The sequence below is a fragment of the Ooceraea biroi genome, chromosome 10 (genome assembly GCF_003672135.1).
Source record: "Ooceraea biroi isolate clonal line C1 chromosome 10, Obir_v5.4, whole genome shotgun sequence".
NCBI classification, from domain to species: Eukaryota; Metazoa; Arthropoda; class Insecta; order Hymenoptera; family Formicidae; genus Ooceraea; species Ooceraea biroi.
Genome location: NC_039515.1, coordinates 13,186,971 through 13,214,902, shown reverse-complemented (window position 1 = coordinate 13,214,902; position 27,932 = coordinate 13,186,971). Strand labels below are relative to the sequence as shown.

Here is a 27,932-nt window from a genome sequence, read left to right as displayed (position 1 = left end):
TTAAGTACATAAGTCATTGCGCGACAGCGAATGCCTGAGTGCATAGATTAATAATCTCTCATTTCATTTCTCACTTCCTTCCTCTTCTATCTATTTTTCCTTCTTTCCTCCTCCTCCTCGTTCTCTTTTCCTCTCCCTGTCTTTCTTTCGAATAACGTAGGAGTAGACAAAAGGTGTGTGTGAGCAGCCGAGTTGGATCGAAGAGTAGCAACAAGTGGTCGCTCAACATTCAGCGGTTTCTCTCTCTCTCTCTCTCTCTCGGCACAACCAGGGTATAACGCGACAGAATCGCGGGGGTGAGCAGATACGGGAACCTTTGAACCGTTTTCCTTGGGCCGGAACTGAAAATCCGTCGCAAAATCCACGCAGGATGCAAGCGACTGGAGAACACCTGGCAAAAAGACTCTTCGTGAAAGCCCATCGCTGACGCATTTTATTTTCTTTACTTTGAGGGAAAAGCTGTCCGCGGTGATATCTCACGAGCACGCTTGCAGATATCGAAAAAGACGCTAAGAAATATATAACTACGCTTTTAAATCATTGTGTTGATGTCTTGTTAGAATAAGAAATGTGGTTAAAATATAATATCTGAAGGTTCAATGATCTGCGATCAGAATGAAAAATGATGAAACTAGTTTCAAAGAGTTCATCAATGACTGAGTTTATTCTCTATGAGATGCGCATAGAATTTCTTTGACGGATAAATCTTATCGAGATTTAATTGACTTTTTGACGAATACTTATTTGTGAAATAATTTGATTTGTTTAACCGTTAGTTAAAAGTGTAATATGAATAAATTATATATATATATATATATATATATATATATAGATAGATAAAAAAGATAATTTGTATTACTTATTTTATAGTATTATTAAAAATCTTACTGTAATATAATATTTTTGTAGGAAAAAAAATATTTACAGCTTATACATTACTGTTATTTCTCAAATATTGTCTCAGAGACGCATTTTGCGTGTACATAAAGGTAAATATGATAACACGGGTTCGTGTAGAGCATTCAGTGTAAACGGTACTAATATGATCGGATAATGCGTAAAAGCATAGAGATGGTACCAACTACTTTGTGACTTTAGAAGCACTTTCCTAATGACACTCGCGGATACACCTTAGGATGTCTTCTCACTAGGTCTCCAATTAAAGTTGCTTGTGCTTACATTAGGAATCACGAGTTGGTGAGCGTAGAGCTAGTTGCTTACTATAGATAGCATCTGACACATCAAGATCGTTAATTACTTAATTACGCGCCTAAGATGTTTCCTAAGGTACTGCAATTTGCACTGGATGCTGCAGTTTGTGCGATAGGATCGAACCAGATGCGAATACAAAACTAACTGGATGAATACTTACAGCTATGAGAATTAAGCACACATTCCTTATGGACTGCTCAAGAATTTCTCATAAAGTACATCGCTATTCTCTGCAATCTACATGTAATCTTAACGTCTAATAGTGATCACAAAGCAACGTTTATGTAGAATAAACAAGCAGAAACATTTGATGATTGATAACACTATGTGATTCTATATAGTTTCTGCGTTCTGTTCTGCTGCTTATAAACGGATAATGGATGCATCCTTATTAAAAGTGCACAGTAATACACACAGTTATTTGTTGAATAATTTTTTATTTGCATGATCTGTAACAATTTTCATTTACTTATATAGTTTGTGACACCGGATGTTACACATACAGCTGTACTCTTTACATATTTATCTGTTTTGTCCTGAAAATAAACGTTGCAACTGAAATAAAAGAAAAGATAGGATAATCACGAGAAATAGTGATGGAAGAGCGGAGATAGGTGAAATGTGGAAGGGAAGAGGCGTGCGGGGAAGAAGAATAGAATGTTTAATGGGATCGTTTCGGGACGGCAGCTTCGCTTACGTTCCAGAAAACGTGGAGCTACGAATATCATGCATGAAGCTGCACCGAGTTGGCGCAGCTATATAATATCGGTTCGCGTGGCAGCAGGTGCCCTTGTATATTCAATTTGTCGTAATAACTAGACCCAGGAGCAATATGCCAAAATATATCGGCTTTGCAAAACCGGCGCAACGCACAGGCGAAAATCCAAAACTACGTTTATTGCTAATTGTTGGCAGTTATCCGTGTCCGTTATCGTTCAAGACCGGTCTGCCTTGTACACCGAGCAACTTCGTTATCGCTTTGACAAGTATATTATCAAGTGTTTTAGTTAATGATTATAGACAGTACTGACCGCGATAAATGAAAGAAACTTATCGACACGCACAATATATAATTACTATCAAGGGTAACAGCGTTAATTGAATTGCATGTGTAAAAAATTCTGCCACGATGTTAAAGTCCCAATAACTGGCCACTTTAGAAATACAAAGACAATATATCTAAAATTTAACGAAATATTAAGATTTTTATTAAAAATAGCTTGCATATACAGAAAGATATTACTATTTTGTATGATATAGAAACAAAGAACTTTCACAATTTTTGCAGTATTGAATTAAAATTTAATTAAAATGTGAGTAGACTTGATGTACCAATACATGGCCATCAAAAAGCAATATGTCCTAGCGTCCAATTATTTAAGTCCCAATAACTAGCAATAATATTTGTAGTATATTCAAAATAATTAAAATGTCAAATTTTTCCTTTTCTACTTACTAATTATAATTTTAAGATTCTATAGCTATTTTATTTACGCAGATTAATCTAATATTGTGGTAATTATCATCTTAACAAGTACTACACTTTTCTTAATAAAATTGTAAGGAATCTAACAATATTCGCGGTGCACTCGTTTGCGATAATTTAAACCATTTTTCTTATATTTTAAACAAAACGTTTTTAACCACAATTTTTTTTATATAAGATACTTAATAATCAAATAAGATAAATCAGTAAAAATATCTTCGTAATATTGTATATACAGTTTAATAAAAAATATAATTCCCATCAATTGCTAGGTAATGGGACGTGGTTAGTCATTGGGACTTTTACCTTATACTCTTGCAGTGATGTAATGCAACCTGAAAGCTTACGTCATGAGATGAAAGACCTATCACTGTTTCCGACTAATATAACTCGAGGAGATTGTATTGTCTTAATTTTAATCTCAATTTGATGCGCGCATACATTACTCTCTCTCTACGCTCATACATCTGATGTTCTGTCAGTTGCTGATACTTGGAGTACTCGGAATCGAGACTGTTATCGGCCTTAGGCAAGTCTTTCGAGCGAGTCGAAAAAACTTGAAGTTCAATGTCTACGATTGCAGCACGATAATAGGATCTACGCGTATCTGAATCGAAAAAATAGTCTGCACAATGGCAGAGCCACAAAGTGTTTGTGCATACGCAATACAAAGCAAACGCGTATATTTCGCGGATCGCGTGCGAGTGCCATTATTTTATTGTTGGGTTACCTTATCCGTCGATCTTCTTGCGTACTACAGAAACCGGATATGGCCGTTGTACGGTGTGCCGTCCATTAAATCGGCGCTCGTCTCCCCGTGTGCATGAAAATTATATACCGTCTGTCTGGCGCTCTCCATTTTCCCCTTGTACACGATAACAACCGGAATTTAATAAATTTGGCTAATTAGCCGCGAAGAATTTTGAAATTATCGTGAGCAAAATTTGCTCGCGGCTACAAAGGATACGCTCGAGCACGTCTTGAGAAACTCTGCGCGTAAACGAACTTCTTAATCGCTTTCAAAGTAACCGATACGTTATTTTAGATCAATATCGCATTCTGCGTTGCGGTTAGCACGTAATAACAAGCAGCATTCTATGGATCGATATGAACCTGGGAATCCTGACCATAAGGAAAAAAGTTTCGAACAAATTCATTTTAGCAACTTCACACAAATTAACACGAACAGCACAAAAGATTTAATTACTCAAATTAATAAGTTAGTATCGCCAGGATGAATCAATGAAAGTATTCCTTTTTTCCTTTCGACCGAACTGTGTGTAATATATAGTAATAAATTTGCCAGTTCGGTCGAAAGGAAAAAAGGAATACTTTCACAAAAGATTTAATGTGAATTGATTCAACTTTGGGATTGCTATATTTTATTTTTAATTATTTTGATTATTCTGATTTGCTAATATTTTTGTCTATACTATACTTACTACTATGTGAAGCTATTATTTGTTGTTATTATTACGATTTGTATTGTTGATAATACGATAATATAGTCCTTCAACAGTGGAGAGCTTTTTACCGATTTACCACTCTTATTCCGAGATGTCCTTTTTCGACTTGCAGGTAGAAAACATCCAAGGGGAAAACAGGCAAGAGTGTTTGCACAGCGCGGTTCTTTGTCTTGTGCCGTTTCCGTAACGTTTGTTCGCGGGACTCTAGAGTGTTTACTCCTGCGCGACGAGTGTCTTCCAGGGCAGAGGGTCTGGAATCGTTTGAAAACAATCTCGACTAATATTTTGCGAGCGTCAAGAGGCTCAATATTACGAAAATTTACCAGCGCACGATGCATCAGATTCCACTAGTTGTCCCCTTAAATAGTCATCATTCCTGTTGTTTCGGCAAACAACGGCTCGCACGTGCGAAAACCGCCAACTTCTACGTGGGGAGTATAAGCTACCTCGCGTTTGCACAGGTGTCTAGAACGAAAATGGTGCGGTTGTCACTCCGAAATTGCCACGTGTCTCCGCGCAGCACGGCTTTTCTTTTTGCGGTCATCGACACTGCTGGAAAATCATTTATTGATAGTCGAAAACGAACAGGGAGAACTATTAATAACTTCCTCTTGGCCGGCAAACAATCTGCAAAATGATATTTACAATGTCGATTGCTAATACCTCACTTTTCCATATATCTATATTTTCGTACACGATTTAATAGTAATTTGAACAATATCAAATCGAACAATGTTAAACAAAGTTCGCTTGTGTACAAAATAAAATTTTGGACTGAAGAACTTGGAAAGGAAAGAGTATAAAGTACGTTTTATTTTGCTTAACTTTTGGATTAACTATTATTGCTTTTTCATCATATTCCGTCTTGGAGAGAGCACTTGGGATCAGTAGGATCGAGAAAAATCTCCAAAGGGGACCAAACGACCTCGTTTATCCTTGAAGGTTTCCTTGACGCCGCAAGATAATTAAATCGAGATTGTCCTGATCTGGTAGTGATCGCAATCATGAACTTTCATGGCGGGGCAAACTCGGATTCAGCCGGATGAAGTCAGATGAAGAGATAAACACTTCTGATGATGAAGTAACATGTTGCTCTACGGTTTCATCAAACTCACGGCTACAGAGTTGGACGTGGTACAATGGACGACGGTAATATCGAATGTACAACGTAGAAACACAGCTATTGTATACCTTGGTGACGTTGCATGTAATGTACATTAACTACCTACGAAATTTACTCATGGTTAAAGGTAAACTCGACACTGTGCAATTCGCCCAATGCTTTAAACGCAAATTACATCAGCTATGCTCACGAGCTTCGCCTTCTGTGGATTTCAATTAGATTGGATTAACTTAAAAACTAATATTTGAGTTGATAGGCACGTCTAAATTTAGCCGGTTTATTAACTTTATAATTGTCTCTATTCATTTTATATCCCCTTTGTAGATGCCATGCGCATCATGATCCCATTAGCCTCATAAAATTTATAATCATGTCATACAGCAAGTGTTCGCTTTCTATTTTCGGTGTGCGATATATATTTTACTCTCCATTGAATTTCCGAGGGAACAAGTGTGGGTGTATCCAATCGGATAGAGTAAAAATGGGTTGCGCGAAGAAAGGGGCAATTTTACAGATCCCTGACTTTTTAAAAGATTTTTGTCAAGGAAACTGCTGAATAGGTTCATTGTAACGTCGGAGAAGAGGATTTTCGAGGAATTTCCAGCGCAAAATCAACATCCAGCTGATTGCTTTAGATGAGTATCTCTGTAACGATGCGTTGGTGTTCGCTCGTTTCCTTAATCCTTTCTATTGAATTGGATGTAATAATAAATAAATAATAATATCTTGATTTTATTACGTGACGCGTATGGAAAAAGCTTCATTATATTGATAATACACGACGGATTAAACATTATCATCGTGTGTCCTATTTTCTCGGAACGTCAACTACCATCATTGCTATTTGTACTTTATTGACAATTCTATGGAATAGAGTGTTGGTACCAATCTTATATTATTTAATATGAAGATCAAAGTCGTTGTCGGAGTACCGCTCCTTATATGGCATAACATGGACGTGTCCTATGCTAGTTTTAGTCCAGCTAGAGTATTTTATTATATTTTCCCGATACCCATCATATTTGGAATATTCCCCAATCTGCTACCTGGGGAGAGATGCCTGATGGGAGACTAACAAACCCCGCATTAGCTTTCTTTTTGTATGTGGTCTTTTTTATGTGCGACAACTCATATCTATAAATTGGATTTAATAGGGAACTATACAGATCAATACATATTATAGAAATAAAATATTATCCGCATGTGACAAAATTTGACACAAAGAAAGTTTAATGTATATTCTAAAAGCACAACTAAATATTGGGATCTCTACAATTAATGACGGTTACGTTGTTACATGTGAAAATTAACTTGTAACAATAACAACGAGCATTATCATCTTATTACATCTATCTATTCTAGAATAACTAGTTTTCGATTAAATATGTCGTTAACATAATTCGAGCAAACTAAACAAAGCCTGAGTAAATCGCCTATTTATATTCGAAATACTTTTGTTAAATGTGATGTATACATAAACGCGCAGATACGGATTTGCAGAGAACGGATTTCTGATATTGCACCTCGTCTCAAATCCCATTATATATCAATTAGCATCATTTGCAGTGAAATGAATCGATGATGAAGAATTACCTTTCCTCTCGAGAATTCTACATCGATTAAATATTTCATCGGCCATGCCGGAGCCAAGCGAAGTAAACTTCAAATTGAAATTGGATACCGTATATTTCGATCGAAAATGTAAACTTTATTGTGGAGATGTGTTGGTCTCTTATAGAGACCATGTGTGCTTATAGGGTAATACATGCGTACGCATAAGCGAGTGCTTATTAGTATTTACCGAGACGCCATTTCCTATTGGCCTAAGGCGTTTCATTAGCAGCAGATGCGCGATCTCGGGAAAATCATAGTTACATATAAAACATAGACAGAAACATATGGATTACGTATACTTGTATATGCCCGTATGTACATCCAAATGCACGAAAATCTGTATTTATAAAAATTAAATCAGACCAAATAGTTTATTAAAATATAATATTACAAACGTTTATATATAAGTTAATGTAATTTTGAAAATACATGCGGTAGAATTTCTAGATGAGACATTTCTCATGAGACATTTTAATAAGAAATGTCTTAAAGATAGACCTAAGATACATCAGATACAGGTTTGGCAGAAGTTGAACATTAATAATATTCTTCTGTAGAAAGGATCAGCAGTTTGTTGGTAATCAAGATAATTATTTCTCTGCAACCGCTGTCGAAGAACAAAAGCGCCGACGGTCCGATCTAAGATTAATTTCGTAGGAACCCCTTAACTATGCAGTCCCACGGTGGTGGGACAATTTAGGGGCGGAAATTGTCGATTACCGCGGAAGGATTAGTGGGTACGTCCGCAGGCCAAATTTCCCCTACGCATTTCGCTGTATCTTATCGCAGAATCCGCGCAATACGGCTGTACGTGGATTTCGCAAATTTATTGTCGCTGCCGCGCAAAGCGGATTTATCTATAACTCTGATTACATTCATGGAGCTTATGGCGACCATAAGCTTTGCATAAGTTATAATTATACATTACCAACATTGCTTGCAGACACATGTGTTCACAAATGATCACTTACTTGTTAATATTTCAATATAATGACCATTATATAATGAAATTATTCGGTTGTTTATATGTATAGACATAGTTATCATCTCAAGCACACCATGAGTCTTTTATTGAGTCAGTCAAACAGTTCGGCTCAATCTTCAATTTTTGAAATCAATTTACATGCAATGCAGTACAGGCAATGATGTTGATGTTCATGTCTATATCATAGACAACAATGTTTGATTGTAGTAGATGGTGATTTGCTTAATGAATAATTTGTTTTTACTGAAATCAATAAAATAAAATTTGATACAAAAAACGAACTGAATTCTTGTCGACTGATGTAATATTTTTCATAATTCATTACATCAAAATTGTGCAAAGCTCAATTTCTCTTGTCAATTAAATATTTATTAGAAAGTGAACTGACTTTCGCATGGTAGATTTATGTATTATTCGAGCTCATACATTTCTACGGATGTCGCTTGCCAGTAAAAGTACAGTTTGCAAGTAATACATTAAATTGCATTGTACCTTCGTAATCAATAACGTTTATACGCGACCAACGCTATTTTCAGCCGAAATAGGAAAGATGCGCCGCTCGATCGCTTTTATCCGTAGAAAATCTATTTGGGACGAGCAGCTTTCAAATATCTCAAGCGAGAGACCATTATGTTGGGGAGAGTTGCGTGTCACTAGCTGGAATGATGAATGCGCGTTAAATCTGTCGGGGCAGTCAATAGAATCTCGCATCATTCAGTAAAAAGTCGGTCATATTATCGGAAGAGCTTTCCTCCAAAGAAAAGAGCTAATGGCGCAGATGGCGAAACGATTGCGCACTCTCTTTTTCGTGAAGATTATGGTTTCCGCGTCAGTCGGCGTTTGGATATAATTTCACTCGCGTCGACTCTCATATTCGCCACTTGTTGCCGAATTTGATAAAAAAACATTTGTGTCTTTGCTAACGCGGAGTCGCATTGCAAAAAGGCACAAAAACGTAACTCGTCCTGCGTATGTCCGCATTTAAAAAAAAAACACCCATTTAAATCGCCGCAAAAACATTTTCACGCGCCAGATCCGCTTTTCTGCTTCAGATGTGTCTCTATATTGACAGTAGTGCGATAGCGTAACGATGGACTGGAACGTGCCGTTTAGTTGCTGACATCCGAACGTTGATTCCGATCTGTCATTCAATGCATTCGCCATCCGGATTAATTGCTCACTGTCCGGCTCACTGTAAATTTCCAATAAAACATATATTTTCTCTCGGGTCCAACGCGTTGAGCTTAAAATAATTAGCGCGATATGACAAAGTTTTTACGGAAAAATGTATTTGGAGGAGAAGGCAGTCTCTGCATTTAGCATGATGACGTCCAGGAATGTTGCACTCGTGTAGATGCACGTTGCATCATATGGTAATGCATATTTACGTTAATTAATAACGGTTAAAATTATAATGATTTTGCAAATTACTACTGATTACCGTGCATGGAAATTCAATTATAGAAGCATGAGCTTACGCTATAAATTATGCAATGGATCATCTGTGCAAAGCGTGCTGTGGACTTTCATAAATTCATCAGACAACTGTAAATATCTTGATTATTATATCGCGCTGAACGCGTACAAAAATATGATTGTACGTAGCAATTTATCAGAATACGTAAGTGAATATGTAAGTGAGCAAGGGACGTTTAATATTTGGATAATTCAACTGATAGAGCAGTCATTTGACAAAGAAGGATCTCGCATTTAATCACTAGACTAATTGTCCTCTCTTGATATTTATTTCTCGCTGCTTACGCCTATATTTTTATTATTGTTCATTATTCAGCGTATTATCGAGATATTCCACGTCAACGTGATCACATCGAGTCATGATAACTCGAATTAATTCATGCTTTTGGCATTAGTCTTTGATAAATAGCTCGTGTCCTAGGTGACATTATTATCGCGTGAATCATGATTGATGTTCAATTCTAACTCCATTTTAAAAGCACAAAGTAAAGAAGCAATTATTTCACACGTACGTGAACATCCAAGTGAAAAAATATTTTGTTATTCACTGATACCAAATGCGCAATGCGCGCAAACTGTGCATTTGAGAGTGCACGCATGATTTATTGTCGATAGAAAAATCGGATTTGTCCGAAACACATATAAAAAAACGATATTTCTTTTTCCGATGGCAGAAAACGTCCGTTATAGATAAAATCAAAAATATTTTCTGTCGCTCCGCGAAAACGCACATGGTGGACATGTAAACCGTGCAACAAAGCGTGCTCGTATTTTCGCTGTGACATCGATGGAAAACGCATCCGTGAATAGATATCTTTTGGTTCGATCGCTGTGTGTTTCTTTTTTATATCACCCTTAGTTTGACGCAGCGCACGAGCCCTCTTCCGGAGTCGTTTTCTCTTTGCTCTGCCTTTCGACGGCGCATTGGGAAAACGAGACTTCGCGCCATGATTTATTAACGGTCGTGAAATGACACGGCGCTCCTACGACCTCCAGAGGATCCATCTTTTCTCGGCGCTGCTTGGAAAACCGATAACGGGACATCATTTACTTTCTCATGAGGGAAGAATAATTACTAATCATTCCGGCCGTTTAAAATATAAGGACAACAAATTTATTGCAGATTATTATTATAGTGACACTTTGAAAGTAAATTATTAGAAGTTTATTTTTGTGAGAGACTAATTAGTAGATGCTTTCACAGATGCTTTTAGCGGATTTATGTGGGCGTCAACTGGACAAAATATTAAAGAACGTCTCAAATAGCACTTACTTTCCAATGATACTATTGTAGCATATGTAATATTAATGGAGTCCGATTTATACTACTTTTCCTGCTTATTTCCAGAAATATTGTCGTTCTAATAATATCGCTTTGTACTATATGCAGTCAGAGATGTCACGATATTGCAGCGTTTTCGTTCTTATTTTAATCAATCTTACGGTGGATTCCGGAATCCACTTTAGATACAGCCGCGAAAAAATCGATAGTTTAGAATCGGGGCGCTTCGACTCTCGGTGGTTTGCTGAGTTGGTCCGATTTGGGATCCGGTAGTTTCAGTGGCTATGACTCAGCGTAGGACATCGTCCCTTTAGCTGTCGTATTTCTGTTCCGAGTTTACACAGCGCAGCCACCGCCATCATGGGTTACTCGGACATTTTAGAATCCAACGCGCGATCGCATTTCTTTCACAGGAAAATCTTCTTTCACGTGTTACAACGATATTCATCTCCGCAAATGGCGCTGCAGTGATCCTTTCATTGGAATGGATAAATAGCTAAAAGAGTTGACCATAGAGATTTGAGTTATTGCATCGTTTGCGAATATACTTTTCAAAGATCACTGAATGCACGCATCGAGATTTATTTTCTGCCCGATAAAAGAGCGCTGACAAATTATCAAATAATCGCCAGTCGCTGGTTTAAAAACTCCTAGTAATTTACCTATTTTTAAAAATATTTTTTTATAGTTTGCACATGCTAAAAACTTTGTATTGAAACAAATGGTTAAAATGGAATAGATACGCAATAAAACAATTTCACAGAAAGTGCTTATCGGAAATTGTTGTTTTTGGGAGAAGCGCATGTGGAAGAGCAAAGAGACCGACGTATTCTTACGATTTATACGAAGGAACGTCAAAGTATTATATATGTTACAATGTTTGACATGACACTGTTTCTGTAGTGATAAGTGCAAGTTTTCCTAATCGAATTTATCAACACTTATGACGTATGCTTGTATGGCAAACATCCCGTCGAAGGTGGTCCTTCCGTACTTGGAACCGCCATCCTAACGTATCTTACAGAACTTAGAGGGTCTATTGTGCTCTCCGTTGCCTTTGTAAGCGAACGATCTTACAAAGAGCCCTCCTCCTTACATTGTTGCTCGCAACGCTCGTGGAAAATGAAAGTTTAATGCAAGCCAACGTCGCACGTACGGCATCTCGCAGATGGCAACGCTGATAGTGCCAACCTTTTGCTAGACGAATCTTATATTCATATGCATAAGACTGTCGCAAATTACGTGGATATTTGCTAAGGTTTATCATTATTTCATTTACGCACAAATACGACAAGCATTTTTAACTCTACGATACGGGGATACTATACACACTTGCTGACCAGTTGTTGTCCATCCCACGGCGGAAATGCATTGTAATCGTGATTATCTCATATTTGACAATTTCCTTTGATTATTCCAGATTTCAAGTCGTGTATCGTCTTATTGCATTCGTTGTCACGACGTTTATTCAAGTAGCTACAATTTTGGACTTTCCGACAATCCGACGACAGAGTCGATTGTGTTGTCGAGACATAACTTATAACTTTTTCAGGCCAAATCTAAGTTTAACTCTTGATTCCATTTTCCAGGCACTGCAGCCGACCGCGAGGCAACTCGACGTTGTAATTGCAAACAGTTTGTGTGAACCTGGACCCCGTCACATTTCGCGAAGGGACACGTGTGCTCAGCAAGTTTTCCGGCCGACAGAAAACTTTCACGACACGCTTCACGTGTACATTTAGGTAAACCACTTTACTCGTCAGGTTCACGAACGTGATACGAATATCGGGCTTTCGCACACAGCACAACTCATGCAGCAATCAAAAGACTTCGTGCTAAACATACGGTCGAGCAAATCCCATGATATATCTATTAGCTCTACATGAGGCAACTCTAAACTCGAATCAAATCTATTATTGTATTTTATAGTTTCTTTTTATGGAATGAAAGATCCATTAAATTGCACTTGGAAACGTTTCGAAATGTCGATGCGTATATTTATATAAATAAATATGGTCTCTATTAATATAGTACAGTGTATATTATTTTTGGGAACCTTCAAAAACCCGTTGTGTATAGTGTGCAGCGAATGCGTGCGGTTCGGTAAATCAATATGTACATCCGTGCTACAGAGGTAGAAGCCATAACAAAATATTTGATAGAATATTTGTGCATACACACGATTAACTAATAGAGGCATGACGTATAGGATAACAATTACATGCATTTATTTATTCGCACGATTGTTTCTCGCCATACCCAGAAACGGCGCTTTGCATACGAGAAACGCGATTAGCTGTTGATTTATCGAATCCACGTGTAGTCGAGCAAATCCCATAAGCGCTCAAAGTATCATCCTGTTCACATCACGAATCGTCTATGCGGAAGAGATGAATTTTCAAATTGTATTCGACGGGTGTTTCATATGAATTGGAATCTCTGCTTCACATCACATTAGGAAATTCAACGGGCATGATTGTGTACTTATTATATGTATGATGGTTTATTTAAATTTTATATTTTCTTGAAGAACTTTGTCTAAATATTGTATGATGGAAATAAGTAAAAATATTATATTATATTTTACTCAATCTAAAATCAAATCTAATTTAACGTTTTCTCTTAAAATGCAGAAACGAGAGAGAAACAAAAGAGAAAAAGATCTTAAATTTTTATAATATTGTCGGTTTTACTGTTCCTATATTCCTATAGATTTTCATTTATTTTACATCTGTTCTCCTCACATTGTGACCAGATATCTATAAATCTTCCTGAGTTCCATCTTAAATACATTTTCTACAGATTCTATGAAAGTTCGATATAGGAATATCAGATTTCGTATAATGCTTCTCTCTATAACGGTTCTCGTAAATCTCAGTACCTTGTGGAAGACAGGAATAGAAATCGTCAAAATATCCTTTCGATTTCTCTAGGTTTCTTTAAATGTTTCTTTGAACGTTGCTCACTCTTGTAATTCGTTCGCAGTTGGTATCATCACGTTTCCTTGAAAAAATAGCAATTTTTTCAAACTTGAGGGACACTTGTGGAGATAGCTGTTTTCCCACGAAATATCCGTAAAAAATGGAGAGTTTATAAAAGCTAAACACATCAAAATTTCATTGCTCGAAAGTGTGATGAGTTTTTGTTTGCTTACTGCATCTTGCTCTGCAGAAACGCGATCATGGCAAGAGCGGTCCGTTCTTTTTATCGCTCGCATCCGGAAATGCGTTTCCGTGACATTGCGGAACTCATAAAAAGGACAGACGCGTCCGAACGCATCAGGAGTTTTTTTATCGCTTCGTTGCAGCGAATACACTGTAAATTGCGATTGCGTTGCAGAAACATAAGTGTCGATCGCGAAGATACTTATTTTTATCTTGCGAGTTTGTGCTGACAAATGCACGCGAGTTTCTTGGGATATTCCCCATATTCCCTAGTAAAGTTATTGTAAATGATTGAGAATTCTCATATGTTTTTCAAGTTTATTTGGTACTTCTTGCGTTAACATTTTGTGATTATTGTGCAGTAATCGTGTTTGCTGCTAGAAACAAGGGTACGATGCAGGATATCTGATATGACCTTCGTCTCGGATCGCAATAGACATTCGAACATCTGAAAACCCACATGTAAGCGAGCTTTTCGTGCTGCGAATCGCGCGCTTCGATTTTGTTTCGCGACGAGCTGAACGCATCGGTCGCGAATGACCCATCCAGTACCGGTTAGGCGGCGAATGAGATAACTGGAAAGTTCGTGCGGTTTTTTACGAGATGGTGTTAAAACATGTTTATCTATGTCGTGAGTGAATTTAAGCTATAATATATATACATACTCTGAAAGAGGACATTTCAACACGTCATTTACGAAGAAAAATACATGGATCGATTGAGTTTTGTTAACTTTACATCAATTTAAAAATGGAAGAAAATAAGATGCATTTTCGACACATTATGTTATTTTACTTCAAAAAAGGTAAGAATACCGTTCAGACAACAAAACAGATTTACGGAAGTGATGCAGTAGTTGAAAGAACTGTTCAGAAGTGGTTTACTCGCTTTAAACGTGGTGATTTTAACGCCGAAGACCAAGAATGCTCAGGTAGGTCTTCAGTAGATGACGACCAAATTGCAGCATTAATTTGAAAGTAATCCACGCTACACGACGCGAGACATCACGGAGGTATTCCACATATCTAATTCGACCGTTGCACAGCATCTTTCAAATTCGCCTTTGAATTTGAACTTACAAACACCGCACGAACTTTCCGAACAATCCAATATTTTGAAGCGAGAAAGAAAAATAAATCTGAACATACATTTGGACATCGTCCGAGCATCGCATTATATCTTGCCTATCCAGGAATTTATACCAACCAGACTGCTTACACGTAAGAAAAATAGTGGGAAAGCAACGAGACACGACATGCACCATATTTATGCCACTTCTCTATGCGCAATCGGCAAGGAAATACGATGAAATGGCGGGGAGAATGAGACAACGAGAGCAGAGGAGTCAAGGAGCGGGTTTGTAATTCATATTAGAGTCTCAGAGGACAAAGCAATCAAGTCGCCCAGAGCGAGTGGTTGCGGCGTGGACTCGCCTGGACTTCCGCGTCGAATTAAACTTACAGATCCGCCAGGCACACAAAGAGACGACTAGACACGAAGAGACCGAGTGTAAGAGAGAGGAGAAGCGGAGACGAGGTTGTTGGATCAAATGAAAGGAAAATATTGTATTTTTTATGAGGGTTTACCCGGAAGGCAGGTCCGAGAAGATGAGGAAGAATCGTGCGGGGGACGTCGTCGGCCTATCAGAAAAGCGGCGTGGAGAAGGTCGTTGCTGAAAAGAAGATCAAAGTTCTGAAATGTGTTTGTGATTTGAAAAAGAAAGGTTTTTTCGAGTGCTTTATTACGCCACGACAGGCTTTCAACGACGCTCAAGGAGCCTGCGGTCGCGCAGTCAGAGCTTTAATGAAAATGTAAATCCGTGAACGTCCGTCTGGTCGTCCACCGGATTCTGCAATCTCGTCCAAAGGACTCATAGATGCTGCTTTTGACAATATTTCTCTTTTTTCCTGAACGTTCGCGTGCCTTGTGCGACCGGAGTTACGGGTAATTAAACTCGCCGTGGAAAATAACCGCTAGCATCGAGGAACGAGGAAACGAAAAAGAATCATCATGCTAGTTTGAAATCGCCGAACGCCCACATGAACGGAATTTATGCTTGTAGCAAAAAGTTGCTTGGAAAGAATCTGTTCGGCATGCATGTAACGTATGGGAATCCCGGAGGAATTTCAGTGGCAGGTTAAAGATTAAAAGAATGAATCTTACGGCTCTCTCATGAAGGATATCTTTACGCCACGCAGTTTGTATGAAAAGAGGTTCCTTGCAACGAGGCCGATGGATGCATCAAAATGAAAATCTTGATGTTGATCTGATGGATTGGATTCATTATGGAATATGTGAAAATAAATTTGTTCAATGTAGAAAGCGTCTTTTGTATTGTTATTTGACTATGCCTTAACTTCACTTTCTGTAAAGAAGAAACTGTACTATTATTAACGAATGTTACGTATAAACATTTACAGTGAATACTCGCAGAAGTGGATTAAGAATACGAGACAAAGCATGAGGCGCTCAACCGGCCCCTAATGAAGATATAATCGCGATGGTTATTAGGTAGGCTCGCGTGCACTTCGTTATTAGATCGAAGTTCGGCAGGTCGAGGAGTTAACTAGATTCTGATGAACTCGTAGCGCGAGTTGAATGCACATGTCGTACATACGTTCCCCTTCGTTACGCCGCACTGAATACGACAAAGCGAGGGTCCCGAAGCACGAAAATCTTCAGTCTGGCGTGAAAATGTTTCCCATCACGCACCAGCCGTATCACGATGCCGGTATATTATTTTTAATCCAACACGAAGCTCATGCAACGACGATAATTGACGACCATCGTGCATGAAGACATTGCACAATGCGAGAAACAGATTCAAGCTCATCTTCGCTTCGTTATTGTTTCTCATGACCCAGTATCTTTGTAGATTAAAGATTCGCTAATTTAGCGTATGTTTCTACACGCAAGTGATTTAATAATGCATAACATTTGTAATGTGGGTAATGTTATTCATAAACTATGTATGGTAAATATTAAGATTAGGAGCGACCTCATCGATTTCGAAGATCTTGACCTATTGCCACATTGTCAAGAACATGGCTTTGACCAATTTGTAGAAAATTTTGCCCGTTGTTTATTAAAAATCATTAACAAAATAGATTGATAAGTTAGTTGCCAATCTTAACATTTATCCTATATAGCTAAATTGCAAGATATACGATGAAAGATATCATTGTGTTTTGTGTGACTTGTGCTGACAATGAGATCAGCCGATCATGATAAAGTACTTCATGTCAATAGAAGATGTAATCCACTTGATTGCCTCTTAATGTTCCATACTTTAATTCTAGGACCAGGTCTTAAGAAAGTCTAAGTTTCCTAGAACAGTTTGTTAGCGATGTAACAGTTGGTACTCTCAATGCTGCACAAATGTACTACATTTTCGAATTTCAAGCTGTTGAAGTATTTCTCTAGGCGAGCTGAGAGCTAAAAGTTCACGAATTTAATGAGATTGCTGGGACTTTACTTGCTGTGAAACACGACATGGACCAAATGAGATCACCCGAAATTATTTCACCTAAAGCATCCCCAACATATCGTCTTTCTTGTTCGCGCGAATCGCTTCTATAATAACGCAATTAACTGAAATATTTCGGGGATTGGGCAATAAACGACGACTCTGCGCTTTCTTCAAGGGATCTGATCGAAATAAAATTTCTCCCTTCGGTCTATCTTGATTCGAGGTCGAGAGTGGAGTGTCATCGGGTTGCGTGTAGAAGGGCGCTTCGTAACGCCTCGGGTCCACTCGGCTAGCGAGCAGAGCCGCCGAAGTCTTCCGAACGACGTTAGCCGCGTTCACTCGTGGAATTGGGAGCCGCGCGTCAGTGTTCCAGCCGACACGATCGCGCGCGTAACGTGTCGTCCCGTCTGAATTTTCCACACACTCGTCGTAATTGGTGATTCGGCAATCGCGCAACGTAGCAGGCGACCGTGTGCTATTGTTGAGTGCAGTGCATGTGAGTGTAGCTGAAGAAGTTGTGCAGTGAAAGCCGTCATTCGTCTGCGGGAAAAAACGGTGCCGAGGATCGTCGGGTGACAAAGGTCAACAGCGTGACGTGCCGTGAGCTCTTGAAATTCCACACGAGCGCGCGACGCGTCTCGGAGCGGAAAAGGCGTCGTTTTATTTCGGAGTCTTTGGAACCTTCCTCGTCACAAGCGGCGCGAATCATCCGGCGGAACGAAAGGTTTGCGGACAACTGGTCATTAGCGGGCAACTTTAGGTCGTACGGAAGTGTACCTCGTGACTCTCGTCAACCCATGACGCTCATCGCTCCGAAAAGAAAAGCGTCCTGTTCGCCACTGTAGCAAAGCGGATCACTGACCGACGACGCCGTGTGCCGCACGCGACTATCTCACACATACACGCTAACGTGTGAATTCATTCACGCCGCGGTGATCACGAGCAAAGTGACGTGGCAGCGCGTGCCCATCAATCGTCACTGATTTTTCTACGTTGTCTACGTAGGGGTTGCGTCCTGAATCCAGTTCTCATTTACGGAGCGTTTCGGAGCACTTTGCACTCTGTCGCAAAATCGGTTATCGATAATTATCGCTATTGTTGTCACGATTGACGTTCGGCCAGTCTCCTCGCATAATCGAATGCTAAGTGCTCCAGTTTCGCCGCTGACGGGGACTATTCGCAGCTGATAATAATTGACCGATAATAATTGAACGCGTGCCGAGGCTCAATCTCTGCAAGCCGTGACATGCAACAGCCTTGTCGTGCGACCTTTTGAAGCGCAATCCGCAAACGGTGAAAGCTCGTCACCGCGTGCTGACCGTGAAAAAATCGGCATACCACGTGACGTTTGCGCGAGTGAACGCATGCCGGAGCGTGAACGATCGTCGACGAACCTCGCCGCATCGTGTCACACGATCACACGTGCTCGAACGCGATCAATACGGACTGGACAATCGTTGTCCGGAACCGAAACCGGAACGGGAAATATCCGCGGGAATTAAAATCGAGTTCCTACTCGAGAAGCGATTCGGCGATATATCGCCTCGCGAGATACCCGGACGTCCTCACCGAATACTGCCCATCATTCTGTGATAAAAACCTGTGATACCACGAGACGTCATCGGGATCAGGAGCAACAGTGTCTTCTTCGTCTCGGAACTTGGTAAAGTATCGAAGCCTTAAATCACAAGTTCCGTCACGATAAGATAAGGTGCAGTAACTCACAAGCTGGGCTCTTTCGCTAATCCTACCTTCCGTGCCGCTTTTATTGCGTTCTCATAATTGACACTAAATTATTATTAGGTATTTTAATTGCATCGCTAAGAGACTGACGAACTCGAAGAGTACGCTGATGCTCCGAGACTGTGATACCACTTACTGAAGTGCCACGTGACAAATTTTCATCACCGATCTTACGTGTGTTACTGCTCTTTATCGTTATCGTTATCTGCAGTCCGGTCGTCAATTAATATAATAATTATTCGGTGCGTCATTAACGGAAACATGGAACGGATGTTTTTTCGCAAAGTAACGTGTCTTCGAGCGCGAACAGGCAATGAAATCGTGAGGCTGATCCACTGATCGTTGATTCGCGGATATGTTAGGTAGGAAAGGAGGCAGATGAGATACATGGACGATTTTTCCGTTCAACAAAGACATACGATCAGTGAAAAAGTTCAGTTCGATTTTTGCATAAAATTTTACTGCATTTCTTTTAGTAGAAACAAATTATTCATCAAGCAAGCAATCACCATCGTTGTCTGCGACTAAACATTATTGTCTGTAATGTAGACGTGTAAATTGATTTAAAAAATGAAAAATCGAATCGAACTTGTTGACTGAATTAATAGTTTGGAAAAACGCGGCAATTTTTCGGCTTGTTCATTCGAAGCTCGGTCTTTGTCGCTGCACTGTTCTCTGCACGATTTCTTCTGATGCTATTAAATCTTTATTCGATCATATTTCATATAAAGAGCAATCGCGACAACCAGCGAGCGAAATATCGTCAGTTGATTCCTGTGTGGAGAGTCTGATTTAATTACCGCCGCTTTCCAGGACTGTGAGAAACTTGGTTTTAAAGGTTCTCGTGCTTTTCTATTCAATTAAATGAAAAAAGTAGCAGTCTATCCAGTAGTATCGGAGGATTTCTTGATTACGTCTAACTTAAAATTAAAGAACTTTGTCGAATCGGGTTTCACGAGAGCGCGAATACATGACGGAAGTTTATTTTTCGTTTAATTTCTGATAGACTTTCACTTTATCAGTATTTTAATTGATTTTGAAACTAGAAAACAGTCGTAAAAATCAGGAGAGAGAGAGAGACAGAATTGAATAAAATTTCCACTAACATATATTATTCCATCCCAAATTTGAAATTTACTTCAAATTCGTGAAATAAAGGGCGCATAAGTTCTGACAGTTCATATACAAGTGCTTAAAATTGCATAAACGGATTTCGTTGCTGATAAAAGCATGTCATTTATATTTGTAAATCATATGTTTCGTACGTTTGTGATTTCTTCAAATTTCGATATACCCAAGAAAATATCTTTACGACACGTGAGGGTGCCGGTTAAAGCCGACGACCTCGGAGAAGGTTGACCAAGGCCGTACAGATCTATTTATAGCAAGGTAACAAGGTAGTCATTTGCGGGGAACCGTTTTTTCGTAGATGCTGAATTGGTGTTAAAAGTGCATAATGAAAATTTATCTCCATCACGTTTACGCGAATTTTCGTACTTGTAATCGCGACGTTTGCAACGTATTCGTTCCGCTATAAAAATATCATGTACCTACATATTTGCTTTAGCATAACAAACTTTGTAAATTATTCGATAGTATGAATTTCGCTTTTATTAATGTGAATTTGCAGAGATGATATTAAAACATATATTTTCTTTCCGAAATATCCTTATTTAGGGATGTTATTGGTATTAATTATCTATTTTAAGTTGTTGCATAATTTCTGTTGTATTTCATATCTTCTTCCAAGATAAAAACACGCGAAGATAAGAAATATGACAGAAATTATGCAACGACCTAATATTATTATTATCATCACGTTAGAATATGAAATATAAATATAAAATTGGAAGTTTTAAGCGTTTGAATAAATAAAGACGAAAGAGCGAATGGTTTTATTATGGAAGGAAGTCATTTTTCTTTTCTATTACTTCTTTATCACATAAGATAACTGTCACTATTAACTGATATCGTATAAATCAGTTAGATTACATAGCTTCTTATCTTTTATTTGATTTCTAACGATGACGTTCTAATGATAGTTATAACAGTCATGTCCGAACATTATCTCACAAAACTTTGATAGATTTGATGAATGTTAATTAAGTGAGAGTTAATTTATTATTAATTATGTAGTATTATGTTTTTCACTTTATATCGCTCTCATTTTTACAATTCACAAGCGCGAATCATAATTAACATTAAAATAGATCATAATTAGTAATTCTGCAATAATGGATCTCATCGAATTTTACTTATATGCCCGCATATATTTGTAATTACCAACTGCATGATGTAGATTGCGGCAATTAATTGAACCACTCGGTTTCATCTGCTCGGTTTCACGCGATTTTATTGATCTCGATATGTTTTCTCCACATCACGTATTGTGTCTTTTTGAAGAAACGTCCGCAATGCACATTTTTCATCAGGTTGAGGACTTTATTAACATCGGATTTGTATGAGTAGCAAATCGGTCGGTTCTCACGAGACGTTTCGTTTCGGATCCTCTTTCAATATTCATATGCATTTCGCCATGTGGCGCGTTCCGCTTTCAGAAGTTTCGCGTCGTAATTTGGCATTTATCGGTCGTTTTTCCAGCTAGTGCTCTTATTCACGACGGAAACGGGAGAAGAATCAGAACGCTCGCGCGTGGAGAAAATATGAAAGTCTAATGCGTGGATCGGTCCCGTACTCTTAAACGGATCGGACGGCTCGCGGACGAAAAGAGGCGAAAAAAGGGCGAAAAATTGCGGCGGCCGACTCGGAGAAGGTGCAGCCATAAATCTCGCGCCCGGTTTTAAAGCGTTCCGCGACACAGGGCGTCGAGAAAAGGGAAACTGTCGCACTAAATGGTGACCCCCAACCCCATTGTGCATATTCCGTGCACTCGTACAAATTCAGGGACCAGAAGATACCGAGTCGGTCAAACGTTGAAGGGGTGATACGATATCACTTTGCATTATGCAGGGCAAAGCAATACAGAGGCTTTTAAAACTGTATACATTGAAAAAGTTTATCGCCCTGCGGTGGATCAGTCCGAAAATTTAAATTGCATTCTTGTATGGCGCAGTGCGTCTCTCTCTCTCTCTCTCTCTCTCTCTCTCTCTTTTCTCTTCCTCTCCCGCTTTCTGTTCCTCACTCTATCCTTGTTTCCTCTCCATCTCTTCGTGTTAGACCAATATGCATTATGCAAGAAGTTACCTCGATAGCTGCAATCAAGGAAGAGAGAGTCGCGCGACGGTTGGCCGTTTCGGGAAAGCGAGTAAACCGTTACGCGAGAGAATAAAGAGAGGGTTAAATGTCGCGACGAAAACCCACCCTCGCAGCGTCGCAGCGAGGTGTCACGTCGCGTCGAGTCGCCTCACTCGAGCGAGCATCAGCACGCTTGAAAAAATAATGGCTAGGCCCGTGAGTCGTTCGAGAGTGGAGGACAAAGTCGCGTGTTGCTGAATAAAACGAGGAAATTTCTTGTGCTCACAACGTTGTCACTACTCGCGCGATTAACTCGCGCGGAGGATCTTGCATGCATGAGAATAGCGAGTTACACCGCGACGATCAAAATTCGCTGGCGTAATTCATGTTACACGCGTCAATGAAAACGTGTTGATGTCTAATGAAAATTATATGAGCAAGCAGAACCCGAAACGGCCAGCCGTTACGATTGAGTGCATTTCGATTATTGAATTTATAGTAAATATTCATTGAACGTTTCCGTTCTATTTTGGATCCGTTGAAAAGGATTGCTCTGAATATTTCATCTCGATTATCCTGTGCTGAGTCGAAAGAAAATCGCATCAGGTAACTGTTATTTTTTTCATGATAATTCTTTAACTGCACGGCGTTATGATGATGATGATAATTCGTACAACCAGCAAACACCGCTTGATCACTACGTATGGACCATTATCGCGCAATCGTCAACGATTGAATTATCATTTTGTTTGATCATGGTTCCCGGCAATCATGCTAAATGGCTAAATAGTGTAGCGATACGGCGGTAAGCTACTGACACGCGAAAGGTCAACGCAGATCATCGCGTAATATATTCCGCTATCTCGCATCTCGAAAGCGCAGGTTTGATTTTGCGTGGCTGCCATCGTCGCATCGTTCGAATCCCGTACGCTGTTTGTACAGCCGATTCACGTTCGCAACTGTCATTTGCAAACTCCACAGCGTACCTACGTGGTTCACGTGTTGCACAGACACGAAGTGTTTGCACCATGCGACCGTGAGCTGCGTCATAGATAAGCCTCAATACCACGCGCAAGATAGTAAATATTTATCGCGAAAAGTATTTCATTATATGCATCAATGTCGCGCGATACCGCGCACGTTGTTTCGTAACGGTCTGCCGTTTTGTGACACCCAGATGTCAAATAATTCAAGCACCAAGGACAGGATAACTCGAAGCTCGCGCATCAGAATATGAAGGTAGCATCCCATTTTTTATATATAATTATGATAGTGTCGCTGGAACTCTATTTTTAAATGACAGAAAAGAGTCTAGGACTCTTCAAAAGAAAGCTAGAACTTTAACCAGAACTATGGAATTCTGATGTTGGAGTGCTAACTTCACACATCCTCGCGCTTCATTTTGTCGAGCTTCCTAGTAAGATGATATAATGTAATGATCGCAAGAGAATTAAGTCTTATTCTCGGTATACCGAGGTGCCCTACATCAGCGATGTGCCTCTCGCGATTTGTCTGCATCTTCCGCTATCGATTAACTTCTCTGTACTCTACTCGCGCGTGATACGAAATAATGCTATTGATCATGCGCGGAGAAAACGCAGGATGCAAACGCTTGAAAATCGTATGACTGTCGCCAACAATAATTTGAGCTTGTTTCTGCGACGAACACGAACGTATAACACAAAACGCTATTACGCGACATGCACCGCTTGGTCAACGTGAAGCTCGTGCGCGAGTTGCTGAACGCGTTGAATGATCCGTTCACCGAGAGAAAATTGCCATTCATGTTACATCGCGTACTATCTGGTTGCAGATAGATCTGCGTCTTTACCTTGACCGTAGCACGCGAATGCTGCGCCTCTGGCACGCTGCGCGGCTCTTTGTGCGAGCGGGAAAATGTATTTTTAACGGTCGAAAGAACGAAGGAAGATTTTCCAGCAACAACGAACGTGTACAAAAGGTTATTCGTCAGCAATAGTCGGAAATTTTTTGCTGCCAACTCGGCCTTCGTTTTTGCTGCTATTATTCCGCTGTACTTGCAAGTTGCGTAATTATTCTTGTAATTATGATTCTTGTTATCAGTTTTGAGTGCAACTGCTCGTTCCACTGTCATTTATCACTCTTGGATCGTTTGTTAGCAGAATGTAAAAGAAATTATTCAAAGATTGATGGTCTCGCGAGCAATACTTTGCAAATGTCCGGAAGACTAACGACTTGGTAACTGACAAGCTGCGCTCGGTAGAGCTTTTGATGGTCATGACTGAAACTAGTAATCAAACTTTGCAAGAAACATTTCTTTCACTTATGGGATTCGTTACGCTTATCGGCATTTAGATTGAACGGTCAGGGATTCGCTAAGAGAGTTGTCTCCTTCATAGATCTACGATTGCTTAAAGTTACCGATTAATCGTATGCTGCCAGGAATACACCTTCTGAACTTTTCCAATCATACCTTGCCACGTTCGCGCGACGACAGAATAGAGGAGACTACGCCAAGGAATTACGACGTACGTAATGAAAGTTCACCGGGAGAACTTTCATTGGGGTCTACTTCGGGTTGATCTGTACGGATACCTTTTTATGTCTTCTCTCCCGGGGTAATCGTTCAAGCCTAAAAGAATGTCCGATAGCTCGACCGATTTATTCTCTTCGATTAACGAGTCGATCGATAGAATCGAGCTACGTCGTTTCTTTCTTGATCCTTTAGAATAGTTTTCTATTCTTCCTTTCTTTTTTAACTTCTTTCTTGAATCGCGATCCTAGAAACATTAGATCAATAACAATGAAGCAGATCGTTATATCATACAATTAGATCTTACATATATGTCATATCATACGGTTAAATTAAGATAATGTTGACAACGAGACAGTCCAAATTAATCAAATATTTGCGGAGTCTGATATTACAGGGTGCACGTATCAAGCTATCCGGAATATTTGGAACGTGTAATCTAAATCATGTTTGCACAAAGTTCTCACGATCGCGGTATTTGATTTACACTTTCCCTTCGTGCCAGACCAGACAAAGTTTTTGAAAAAAGAAAATCGCATACCAGTGAGCTCGGCAAATCCGAGCCGTTTTTGCCGTCTAAGACCACACTGGTGGTACCGCCGTCTCGCCTAAAAACTTCTCTTTCGTCCTGTCAGGATGATTTATCGACGTATTGGCAAGAGAATATATGCGGCGCGATCGATCGTTCGGCGAATCACTTGCACTGCGTTCCCGTGCAGGCGACTTCGTGCAATCAGCATCGCATCGTGCACTTTGACGAGCGATTCGTCATTTAAACCGGCTTTCACCGGTTGAGCCAGATGACAATTTCGTCACTATTAATCTCTGTACGCCCGATATTTTGCCCGGCAGGAATATAGTCCTCTATTGACGGTCATTTTTATTATCGACACGAGATTCGATTATTATCCATTTACGTAAATTCGCTGACCAAGTCGTGTTTCACGGGCAAACATGACTGGCGTTCGATGCAAATGTAAATATCTCTCAGCAAAAAACGCGTCGAACGGAAGCGACGCGAGGATCAATAATATGGCCGAGCTAGATCTACATTTAACGTTACTTCCTGATGATGTGATGACATCTGACATCTAAACACTAGAGCTACACTTATTTTTGCTGCTCACGCTGATAGGAGATGACCGAGTGACATACATTTGACATACGTGCCAAGATGGGCCTTTTATCGGTCGAGTTCATTGTTCCTCATAACACTGTCAGCTTTTCCAGCAGTCTATTGTCGACGTGGATCAAAGTGTCCTATCACGTCGCCAAGTTGGAGAAGTGGGCCATCGAAGCCCTAAAGCGCCGCGCCCTCGTATCTTCGCGCTAAGTGAATCGGGTCACCGATCGCAAGGTTACGCCTTCCCCGGTTATCTATTCAAACGGGGCCAAACTCCAGCAATGTTGATTCGTGGTATTGCGCGATACATCACATCCCGGCCGATTAAACGGTCCATTATAGAAAAAGTAATTACGACAATACTATGCGGGGATTATTACGTTCTCTCTCTATTTTAACAAGTACCTTTAGTACCTGCAGGTAGAGATACGAAGAGTCTTGCGGTTTCATAATAGAAAGCAATTTTAAATTTAGTTACACGGTGGAACGAATTGCTCGGCCCTTCATTATTGATTTTTCTGTGTCGCGCGACGTTACAATTTTGACAACGGATAAAGCTGACGGGTAGCGTGTGCCTTCACGTCTTTAAATATAATTGGATAAAATTCTGTTTCTCTACGTTGATGCGTCGTGCTGTGCAAATCATTAGTGTCGAATAAATTAGTGACTTTGCCGCAATCGTATTAATATTAATTAAAACCTGTCTATCTCACGCATTTTATTATTTATGGCGAATGACATGCGCTATGGTGTATTTGATTAAAGAGATTTTCATGGCGATTTATTGATTACCTAGGATGATGGTTCTCACGAAGACGATTCTCTCGCGAGAACGGTATACTGCATTCATTATGCAGTAAAGAATGCTCTCACGGTACAAGCTGCTCTTTCCACACGCTATCCTTTACCTTCCTCCGTTTTCTTCTTTCTTTTCTTAACGAGAGATACGATGCTTTACAACACAGTATTCCGTTTCTAGAACTGGAGGAGCTAGTTTACGTAACGAAAAGAAAATGTTAAGCTGCGCCATTCGTCTGTCGAACTCGTCGCATTTACCCGCCTCTGTATTTACCCTTCCAAGTTTCCGAGAGCGTCGAGACGATGTCGTAATTAAACAGACTTAAAATTAACCCGTTGGGATATTAGGTTGACTCGACGATATGCAAAACGGTAGATTTTTATCTTGCATCTCCTTCAGTTATTTCAATAGTGAAGGTGCATTTTTATCAGTGTACAATTCTACAAGAGTTATATAATTTTGAAATTATTTAGTAAAAATAAAACTAGAATAATGTAATTTCGAAATTATTTAGCAAAATTAAAGCTAGAATTGATGATACGTTTTTAATAGTAATGTGATGCACCGAGAGTAGACGAGAGCATCCATGTATTACTCACTTGAAAATTTTTCAGCAAAAGTACGACAAAAGTTTTACATTTTACTGGAATATCATCATGTAACTACGATGTATCACGAAATGACTGAAATGGCGCGTTACCTCCGCGGTAAATCGAGTGCTCGTTTTATCCGATTTAACGTGCAAATGCGACGCTCGTATTTTTCTTCGCCGCAGGAACAAATACCGAACGAGCGAGCGAGCGAACAACCGCTAGGCAAGAAATTGCGTCCCGAGATGGATAGTCACGTTCACATTGTACATCGAATAAACACCCGTCCGGAGTGCATACATAATAATAATAAAAACTGGCAAAAAATTCATTTCGCGCGCGTTGTACTGGTTCCGTGAGCTTTTCGCATTAAGCTCGGGTTAGATTCGAGAGCAATAAATATTTAAAAATGCGTTGTCGCGATCGTGATATTAATTCAAAAACAAGAAGCACCCCGCTCCGAGTACTTTGGAAATTATTCCGTGGCAAAGTTTATTAAGTACAGAGGAGACTCGCGGGCTGTATTAAAATTCACGAGCATCTCGGGTAGCTAGAGGAAACTAGGGTTTCCAGCGTTAGCGATTTGTTTCCCTACTTTCATAACGGGTGCGTTTACTCCAGCTGCATTATGCAAAATCTTGCACGACACTGCACTTGGTCCAATTAAGTTCTACTAACCCCCGGCATTCCGCA

The 27,932-nt window shown here is 39.6% G+C and overlaps 1 protein-coding gene and 1 long non-coding RNA gene across 3 annotated transcripts in view; one reads left to right on the top strand and one right to left on the bottom strand.

The window, feature by feature from the left end:
- LOC105286029 (mannosyl-oligosaccharide alpha-1,2-mannosidase IA) overlaps positions 1 to 27,932 on the top strand; it is a 738,960-nt gene that overhangs the window by 209,786 nt on the left and 501,242 nt on the right. The window lies entirely within an intron of this gene.
- The window catches only part of LOC109610657, a 44,583-nt gene continuing 20,744 nt past the window's right edge, over positions 4,094 to 27,932 (bottom strand). The window contains exon 2 of the long non-coding RNA XR_002193796.2: positions 4,094 to 9,078. This is a non-coding gene — a long non-coding RNA (uncharacterized LOC109610657). The remainder of the gene's footprint in view (positions 9,079 to 27,932) is intronic.